Source organism: Pelobates fuscus, chromosome 1 (assembly GCF_036172605.1).
Source record: "Pelobates fuscus isolate aPelFus1 chromosome 1, aPelFus1.pri, whole genome shotgun sequence".
Lineage (NCBI taxonomy): Eukaryota > Metazoa > Chordata > Amphibia > Anura > Pelobatidae > Pelobates > Pelobates fuscus.
In genome coordinates, this window is record NC_086317.1 from 291,398,401 (window position 1) to 291,407,289 (window position 8,889).

At 35.4% G+C, this 8,889-nt stretch overlaps 1 protein-coding gene across 1 annotated transcript in view; it reads right to left on the bottom strand.

Moving 5' to 3' along the window:
* LOC134593986 (zona pellucida-like domain-containing protein 1) overlaps positions 1-8,408 on the bottom strand; it is a 201,382-nt gene extending 192,974 nt beyond the window's left edge. Inside the window, exon 1 of the mRNA XM_063444612.1 lies at positions 8,272-8,408. The gene's annotated coding sequence lies outside the window, so the exon portion shown is untranslated. The remainder of the gene's footprint in view (positions 1-8,271) is intronic.
* Between the last annotated feature and the right edge of the window lie 481 nt (positions 8,409-8,889).

Consider the following 8,889-nt stretch of genomic DNA (forward strand, 5'->3'; position numbering starts at 1 on the left):
CATTACTAGCCCCATAGTTCACCCTATTTTCACTATCACCATGATTTGCCTTCACCTGACACATTATAATGTATGGGTAGCATAACCCTCCCCAACTGTACGTCACAATTTGTTATTTAAACATTCACACAAAAAGAAAATAGTGCAGTCACAAACTCTCACACTTAGCATTACTCTGTTACTGTCTGTACATGCCTGTGTGTAAAGGACATGTTCTGATGTTCTACAAATAATGACCATTCATTTCTCTACCCAGGTTAACCTTTGTTTCACTTTTTTGCCGGTGTACTGCGGACTTACCTCCCCTGTGCCTAAATCACTAGACCCACTAAATTCCCATTGAAGCCATTGTACCTGCATATGCCTGTAGACACTTGCATCCAGTTTGATGTATCATTTACTCTACCTCTGTTTTCTTTCAAACTTTCTAACATACTTACCTAACATGCCTCAGGCTTGTAAAGGCGATGTCGGCAAAAGCGATATAATACTCTATTCTTGCCCAGCAACTGAGCTATACTCAGTCTACTATCCCTATAATCAATGAGCAAAAATTATAACACATATCTTACTCATGTCCTACTTACAAACTCTATATAGTCATGACAGCTTATTCAGTTTACCACTCTCGACCTATCTCTCCTGACTTATCTATGAGGAGCCTATTTAATGCCTTACCAGTGTTGCTATATTTGGCAGTTCCACTATATGCTCGTCTTACTTGACTGTTAACTATTAAAAAAAAAAATGTTGATTTTCAGAATCCCACACTCGTGTCTTAAATCTGGGTCATGATTATGCTGGCCCTTGCTGTCTTGGCAAGGCAAACTTGTGTTGTTATATGTGCACAACAATAAAAAATATAGAATAATAAAAAAAAAAAAATTAAACATTTAGGTGGACTAATCACCTTAGTTTGAACTCAGAGCGTTCATGTTCATGATCGTGACCAACTGTGCAGGAGAATGTTCATTATTTAAGACTGAAACTGATTTTTAAAAATCCGCTTTGCAGCACAATGGGGTAGCAGCGTTTGAATTGGCTTTCACTTATGTGTATGGAAAATGACATCCTGAAGACCACTGACTTTAAGCCAATTATAAAACAATTATCTGTAAAGAAAGTTTGCAAGCGTTTGTGTTGAATACTTGATTAATAAAGAATAATCCATTGTAATTTTGTACTTTGCCATCTCTGTCTGTTTGATTTTTCATCTGAGCAGGGCCGGTGTAAGTTATTCTGCCGCCCTAGGCAAAGATCAATTTTGGCGCCCCCTCATGAGATCGTTCCATCGTGTCACAAGTTTATGCACTGAACTCCAAAAGGAAGCATTCCACAGATTTCCTTGAACAATTTAGTAGAAGTACCCCAAAAGAAAATGTTTTTTTTCTGCAAGTCCTCCAATTAGAGGCTTCTGATTGAGAAGCCTCTGTTCTAGGGCCGCAGTTGTGCGCATGCACATTCAATCACAGATATCCTATGTTTCACATTGAGCTCTAGTTCAGCTCATTGAGAAAGGAAGAAGTTTCCCATGCTCACTCTGCCCTTTGTTGGCTGCCGGGTATGGCGTCACATCGAGTCTCGGCGGTCATGAATCTAGAGCAGTGGTTCCCAACCACTCCCTAACAGTCCAGGATTTAGGGACTACCCAGATGTGTTAAAGGTGTTTTTAGAAAAAAGAAGAAAAAAACACTTTAGACACAACAGGGTAATCCCTAAATCTTGGACTGGTAGGGGGTACTTGAGGAATGGGTTGGGAACCACTGTGAAGAGCGGTTGGATGCTGCCGCTCTTCACACCTCCCTGTGAGCTGCAGCAAGGCCCAGTTACAGCATCCTGGTATGCCTGTCAGAGATACACTCCCTGCTTGGCACCAGCTTCCCCGATTCAGCCCTGAAAGAAAAAAAATCTTTCTATCCGACGCCTGGAACTGCATGTCCCATAAGTTGGGCGATATAAATTTAATATCCCTGATACAAACTGCATGCTTTATACATAATTGCAATATATTATGATAACATACATGTACTACATACATACACTGCTTAACACACACACTGCTTAACACACACACACTGCCTGATACACACAGACACTACCCAATACACACACAGACACCGCCTATTACATACACACACAGACATAGCCTATTACATACACACACACACTGCTTAATACACACACAGACACTGCTTATTACATACACACACACACACTGCCTGATACGCACACACACACTGCCTATTACATACACACACACACATTGCCTGATACACACACAAACTGCCTATTACATACACACACATACACTGACTGATACACACACACACACTGCCTATTACATACGCACACACACACACACACACTGCCTATTACATACGCACCCACACACACACATTGCCTGATACATACACACACAGACACTGCCTAAAGCACACAGGCACTGCCTATTACACACAAACACACACACACACACACACAGTCTGATGCATACACACACAGAGACACTGCCTAATATACACAGACACTGCATATTACATACACAGACAGACACTGCCTATTACATACACAGACAGACACTGCCTATTACATACACAGCCAGACACTGCCTATTACACATACACACACACACACACACACACAAATACCAGATGGGGGCTGGGGGCACTGGAAGCAGCCCAGTCAGGCACTGTGGTACCTCCTTTGTTGTCATTCTTCCATTTGCTCCTCAGGCACAGGACAGGGGGAGCAGCACACTGCCCTCCTCTTCTAACCTCCTGGTTTTGGGAGGGAGGGGGAAGAGGCAGACTGGGGGCGGGGTTAAGTGTTTGTGGGCGGGAAGAGGTGGAGTTACAATCGTAACTCCTATAATTAACAGAAAGCATTTACTGTAACCTGAAAAACAAGGAGGGCTGAAGCAGTGAGGGGAGGGCGCCTGCAGCTGTATCACAGGTGGAGGCGGGGTCTCTGTGCTCTCAGTCAGTGATATTGCCAGCATATTCGGACAGGTGATTAAGACAGTATTACAGCCCCTGCGGGCGCCCCCTCTCACACAGCGCCCTAGGCCACCGCCTAGTCTGCCTATAGGGTAGCGCCGGCCCTGCATCTGAGTACTATTTTTATGTAGAATTTATTGTTTTTCAACTTCAAGGCTCATGTTATATTGTCCAAACATTTGTTTGGATTCATCTGTGCTGTACAACATTGATTTTGTTTGGAGGTACCAATAAATCTGAGTTTAATTTTATTGATAATTTACATTTTTATTCATGTGAGTGTTTGTGTAGGCAGGGCCCTCATGGACTCCTTGTAAGTATAATGCTGTTAAGATGGCCCTGATGTATATAGAGCATTGCTTTATAAATCTATCATAGAAGTGCATGTAATTGAAGGCAAATATTTTTTGTGTTTGCTTTTCGGTACTCCATCTTCATTGGTATACCACACAGTCAGATATAACGATTCAACAAACATGAAATTCTTTTAATTTGGCTGAGTTTAATTAAAGTATGCTTAGTCTTCCCAAAGATGTGAACAACCTGGTTTCAGTGAAGAAATCTATGAACCTGCATCCTCTATTTTAATCTGTTCTAAATTATTGCAAAATTAAGGGAGATTTTAAATCACAAGCAGTATTCTAGGGGCAGTGTGCTGGATTGAAAATGATGATGTTAGTATACTCTAAACTGCTTATCAATGAATACAGATGCAAAGCTGATGTTACATGAGCAGTTTTAATTATTTTGAAAACCAAAAACGTTTGAATAACATTTACCTGTGTTAAGCATAAATGTTGAACCAGAAGATATGTTCAAATGTATTCTGTAATCTTTTTCTGTGCAATATAATTGCTTTTTAACCACAGAGTGCATCCACTAAATCGTGAAATATGAATTATAGGTTATCTGCAGATCAAATGGGCAAATGGAATACAATTGCCACATTAAAGTAACAAAGGCTAAAGTTCACACTATAAATATTCATACAATTCTTCCTTTTAATATTATTATTAATATGAACCAAAAAAAAAAAAAACTCTACATGATCATAAGAATCCCAGCTGCTTTTTGATTCGGCAGTTATTATGGGGACTCCTAGTTATTATTAAGTTGTTACTTCATTTTTTTCCTTTTTTTTTTGTCTTTTCTTAAATTTAGAAATTTGCTAATAATGGCACTGTGTCCTTTTTATTTTTAACATGCTTGGTGCCAATTGACTGAACTTACACAGCCAATATTTGCAAGACAGCTGTTAACGAGCATTGATTGACTGACATTCAGCATCAAATAGGTTATAAGGGTCAGTTCAAGGTGTCATAAGTTAATGTTTTTCAAGTTTGTCTTATATTCACCCTAGGCTTTAAAGAATACTGTGTGGGGGGGTCTGTTTCAAGTAGTTGTCTGGAACTGACTTAAAATTACATTTTTTTTTCCACCCAAATTCTTTCCAATAGCCTAATATTTCTTTTTACAATACATATTGGCTTTTTATGATGGTGTGTTAAAGTCACGGTTTTAGAGTGGCTATAATAAATTTACAGAAAAAAGTTGGATGTTGCATTTTTTTTATTTTCTGCCACATATATTTTAATATTAGGTATACAAAATACTTGTAAAAAAAATCTGTTGAGGCACACTTCTCCTTAGACATTATTCCATTTTGTATTCCGTGCTCCATATATTGCTTTTCACAATGGACATCTCAATCACAGTAATGGCTGCCTTCACAAATGTTATATTGAAACAAAGAGTTTGATCTAGTGCAAAGCACTTCTCAATGTAAATTGAAAACCTTGATTGTTTGAAATATTGATGCACTACCAAATACTGGAACAGGTTACTTTACCTGCCATCATTTAAAGAAAAATAATATTTTCCCTTCCACTCCTTTAGATGCTGTCATGTAAGAGTGTATTCATCAGATTGCATGTCTTACTATGAAACGTACTGCCAAGAAAAGATTATTCTGAAGTATATCAATTGCAAAGCATTCTGGGAATGTTAAAATAAAAGGTGCTATATAAATGCAAATGTGTTATTTATTGTTATCCTCAACTGGCAAGAACCAGAGCTATGATGCGCTTATAGTAATTTGAAAGGCATCTCTACTACCATGATTAAGTTCATCCTTAAACAATAGAAGCTGTAACTTCAAGCTTTATAGACAGACTTACCTGAACTCTGAATCCACCGCTGAATGCTTTTCCTATTACCACAATGCAGTTGCAAGTGAACAAAAAAAAACAAAAAAAATAAGCTCAACACAATCTCTTTTTAGTGAAGAATTAGAATAGTTTTGTATAAAGAAAATTACTGATATGCCAAATTCAAATTTATTCATCCCAGGCTGTCAATTTGTTTTTGTTAAGGCAGTAATTACAAGAACAGGCAGACTGGACCACAGACTGAATGTCGTCCTCCCTTCTCATTCTCCGGGATATTTGACCCATCCATATGCTAATTAAAAAGAACATTTAATTAAAAGGAATTGTTCTAATTTACTAAGTCTAATGTGGTTTCATTCTGTCTAAAACTAATAAAAATGTAATTAATCCCTTCTAGTCATCTAAACCAATCAGCCACTCTCTCCACATCATTTAACTTCCTTTTATAGGTAATTTAAAAAGAGGGAAACAAAGAAGGTGCAGAATGTGTCAGCTTCGGTAAAGATGCCAGTGTAGGTGGGAAACCGTTAAATGAAGTGACATGACATATAAACATCATTGGGCTGTGTAATTAATGTTTTATCTTAATGTTTTGGAGTGATCTTTACTATATAAATCACAACGGTCACTGACAAATTACACCCGCAGCAATTATTTAAACAGTTCAAATGAAACTTATAATGTGTTGTATTTTTTACTTCTAAATCAGTGACAGCAAATCTTAGCACCAGAGATATTTGCAAATTACATTTCTCTTTAAAGGGGAACTGCATCTGCTCTGATTATTATTGTTAATGCAATGCTCCGATTTCTTTTAAATGTATATTAATGATATAACAGATTAGAAATCCAGTTCAATCCTGGCACAGCTAGGCCACACATTGGAAATGAGGAGAAGAACTAGAAACATTATTTAATTTCTCTTTGTCTCTAAATGCTTTCTCTATGATTACTGACTGGCGCGAAGAACAGAAGTTCTAGCAATGATTGACAGGGAGCTAAAATGGAGGTGCCCAATTGCTGGATAAAACTTATGTGTATTTCTACATTTTATTTTATTTTTACAAAGACATTTTTAAATATTAGGGATGTAGTTAATCATAAACATATTGGGTGTCATTAGTACTCTAACTATTACACTAAACGTATGTGAATTTCATATCTTCTGCCAGTATAGAAAATATTTAATTAAATTATTAGGTAAACAGGGAACTTTGGTAAATTTACAATGAATTTACAAACATTAGGCCAAAGTTTATATGTAACATTATCTTTTCTTGTCTACCAACAGATTTACAGTAGTTTTGTGACACACCATGTTTCTCTTCTTATCTGATCTTATCGTTTCAGTCCAAAGACAAACTGTTTCACTCCAAATTAGATCGACAACACTTTTCCATTTAATGTTTATATTTTAGGTATTTCTTTTGTTTCTATAGTGAAATTCTAAGGCATTAATACACAAATGCACATGCCATCAGTTAGACACTTACTTCCAAATCCATAATTGCTTTTCAATATATCAAGGTTTATTCAAACCACATTTAAGTGAATTCAAAAACAAGTTGCGAAATATAGGCCTAGATAGCAAGTTTGGAAATATTCTCCAACTCTCCAATAATCACACAATACACATACTTTAGCCTACGTTTTTTAATTGTATTTTGAATCCAGTGCAATTAAATGCTTGGTGAATAAAGTGATAGTAATAGGAATACTGCCTATAAAGCAAACTATGATTAGTTGAAAATCAAGCTAAATCATTTCTCCCCAAAATGCTGAGATGCCAAAAAAAACTCTAAATAATTTCACATTTTTGTTATTTAGCTATTTTGGACTATATTTTAGAGATCAGTTTTAAGCTCATCACAACTCGCTGTTTGGTAAAGAGAAGCCTAAAGGCCAAGATATTCTATTTATAGGGGAAAAAAACATACATGTCAAAGAAAATCAGACTGTACTGTTTAAGCATGTGCACATAATTCAATTCTATTTCTTTATAGCAATATTATGCATATCTCTGAACATTCCTTGCCATCTATAAATTAACTAAACCATACTAATCGTTCGTTTTCATTGACATTCACAATCATAAATTACAAACTGTGCTATAATATAATGTAGAGCGACTTTTCTTAACCTCATAACATAATTCACAGAGTCACGAAAAAAAAAAATACAAGTTTGAAAGACACGTTGGGTTCTCCTGACATTTATCAATTCCAAAAAAAATACCCTTAATATGCAATGTGTTATTATTCCATGACAATTTTAATAGCTGTTAGATTTACAAGGCGGACTGCTGTGATGATATACATAACGAAACAAACAAGATTTTCACTAAAAAAAATCATGGATTACATTCGCAGGTGAGAGGCATAGATTGAAAAAAAAAATCACAATATATGAACATTTCTTATTATTTTGTATTTAGCAGAAGTAATTAGCATGATGTTTGTATTATTTTGATATCATTTTCTATTTTACGTTATTTACTAAAATGTGAATTGTCAGGAATTCCTATTGATTACAAAATGTCTTTCAAATATGAAGCCAAAATAGTTAAACTGAAAACCTAGCTGATTTGAGAATGCTTCCAGTTTGCTATTTTGGCCCAAAAAATTGAAATCCAATAATCACACAACTCACTTTGAACTCACTTTGAAATCCTGAAAATCACCACTTTAGTTACTAAGTTGGTTACTATTTATCAGGGTACCAAATGTATATTATTTTCTTTTGATTTTGCACGCATAAAAAAAAAGCTCACCAATTATTTCTGCAACTTTTTTTCATATGCAGTTCACTAAAATAATATATATTTTTTATTTCTTAGTATAAGCTTCACAATTCATGAAATATAATTTCTTCATTTAATTATATACGATGCTGAAATGTAAACTCTTGAAATATATTGGGAGAATATACATGTTTTTTTAATCATAAAAACAAGTGTATTAATGCATGTTTTATTCATTATGAACTAGTGTATATATTTAAAAAAAATAATAATATTAACAATATTGGCTTTATACAATGCTATTGACTTTCCACATCCTTAAATGATAAAGATTTAAATCTCTCAAGATAAGAGAATGGAAACTCACCCAAATACTCTTTTGTAATCAGGTCAGCTGTCCTCCATGTGTCCTGTGCTACTGCATATGATCAAATGTTCAACTTCTCTATCCTACAAAATATTTTCATGGAGAATTGCAGATCTCAGAACAGCCAAAAGACACATTCATTCCAAAAGCCCTCTTGTTGAAATAGGCCTTGATTTAGATGGGAAATGTGAACAGATCTCACTTTCTTTTAAAAAATCTCTATATTATCCTGAAACCTGAGATTTTATTCTCATGTCTACTTCTTTTTTTTTTTCTTCTTTTTTTCAATGGACAGTTTTGAGAGTTGTTCAGCTTTGAAAGTAGTTTAGAAGGCTCAGGGTGCAAAAGATCAGTCTAGTGAAATTATTCTGTCATCAACTTTTTTGAGGGGGCACCTTTTTTCAAGTTAAGCTAAGTACTGCTCGCTAACTTGAATGTTATCATTGTTCTATTGTTTATTGTGAGAAATGTCTAGTTTATTCAATACCAGACTAGACTTGAACTGGAAAAAACACAAAACAGTTACAATACGAAAGCAGATGAAATAGTGATATTTAGTGTCATCATAAAGATTCGTGTCATCGGAATGATAATTATCATCGAGAAAAAAACAGACAA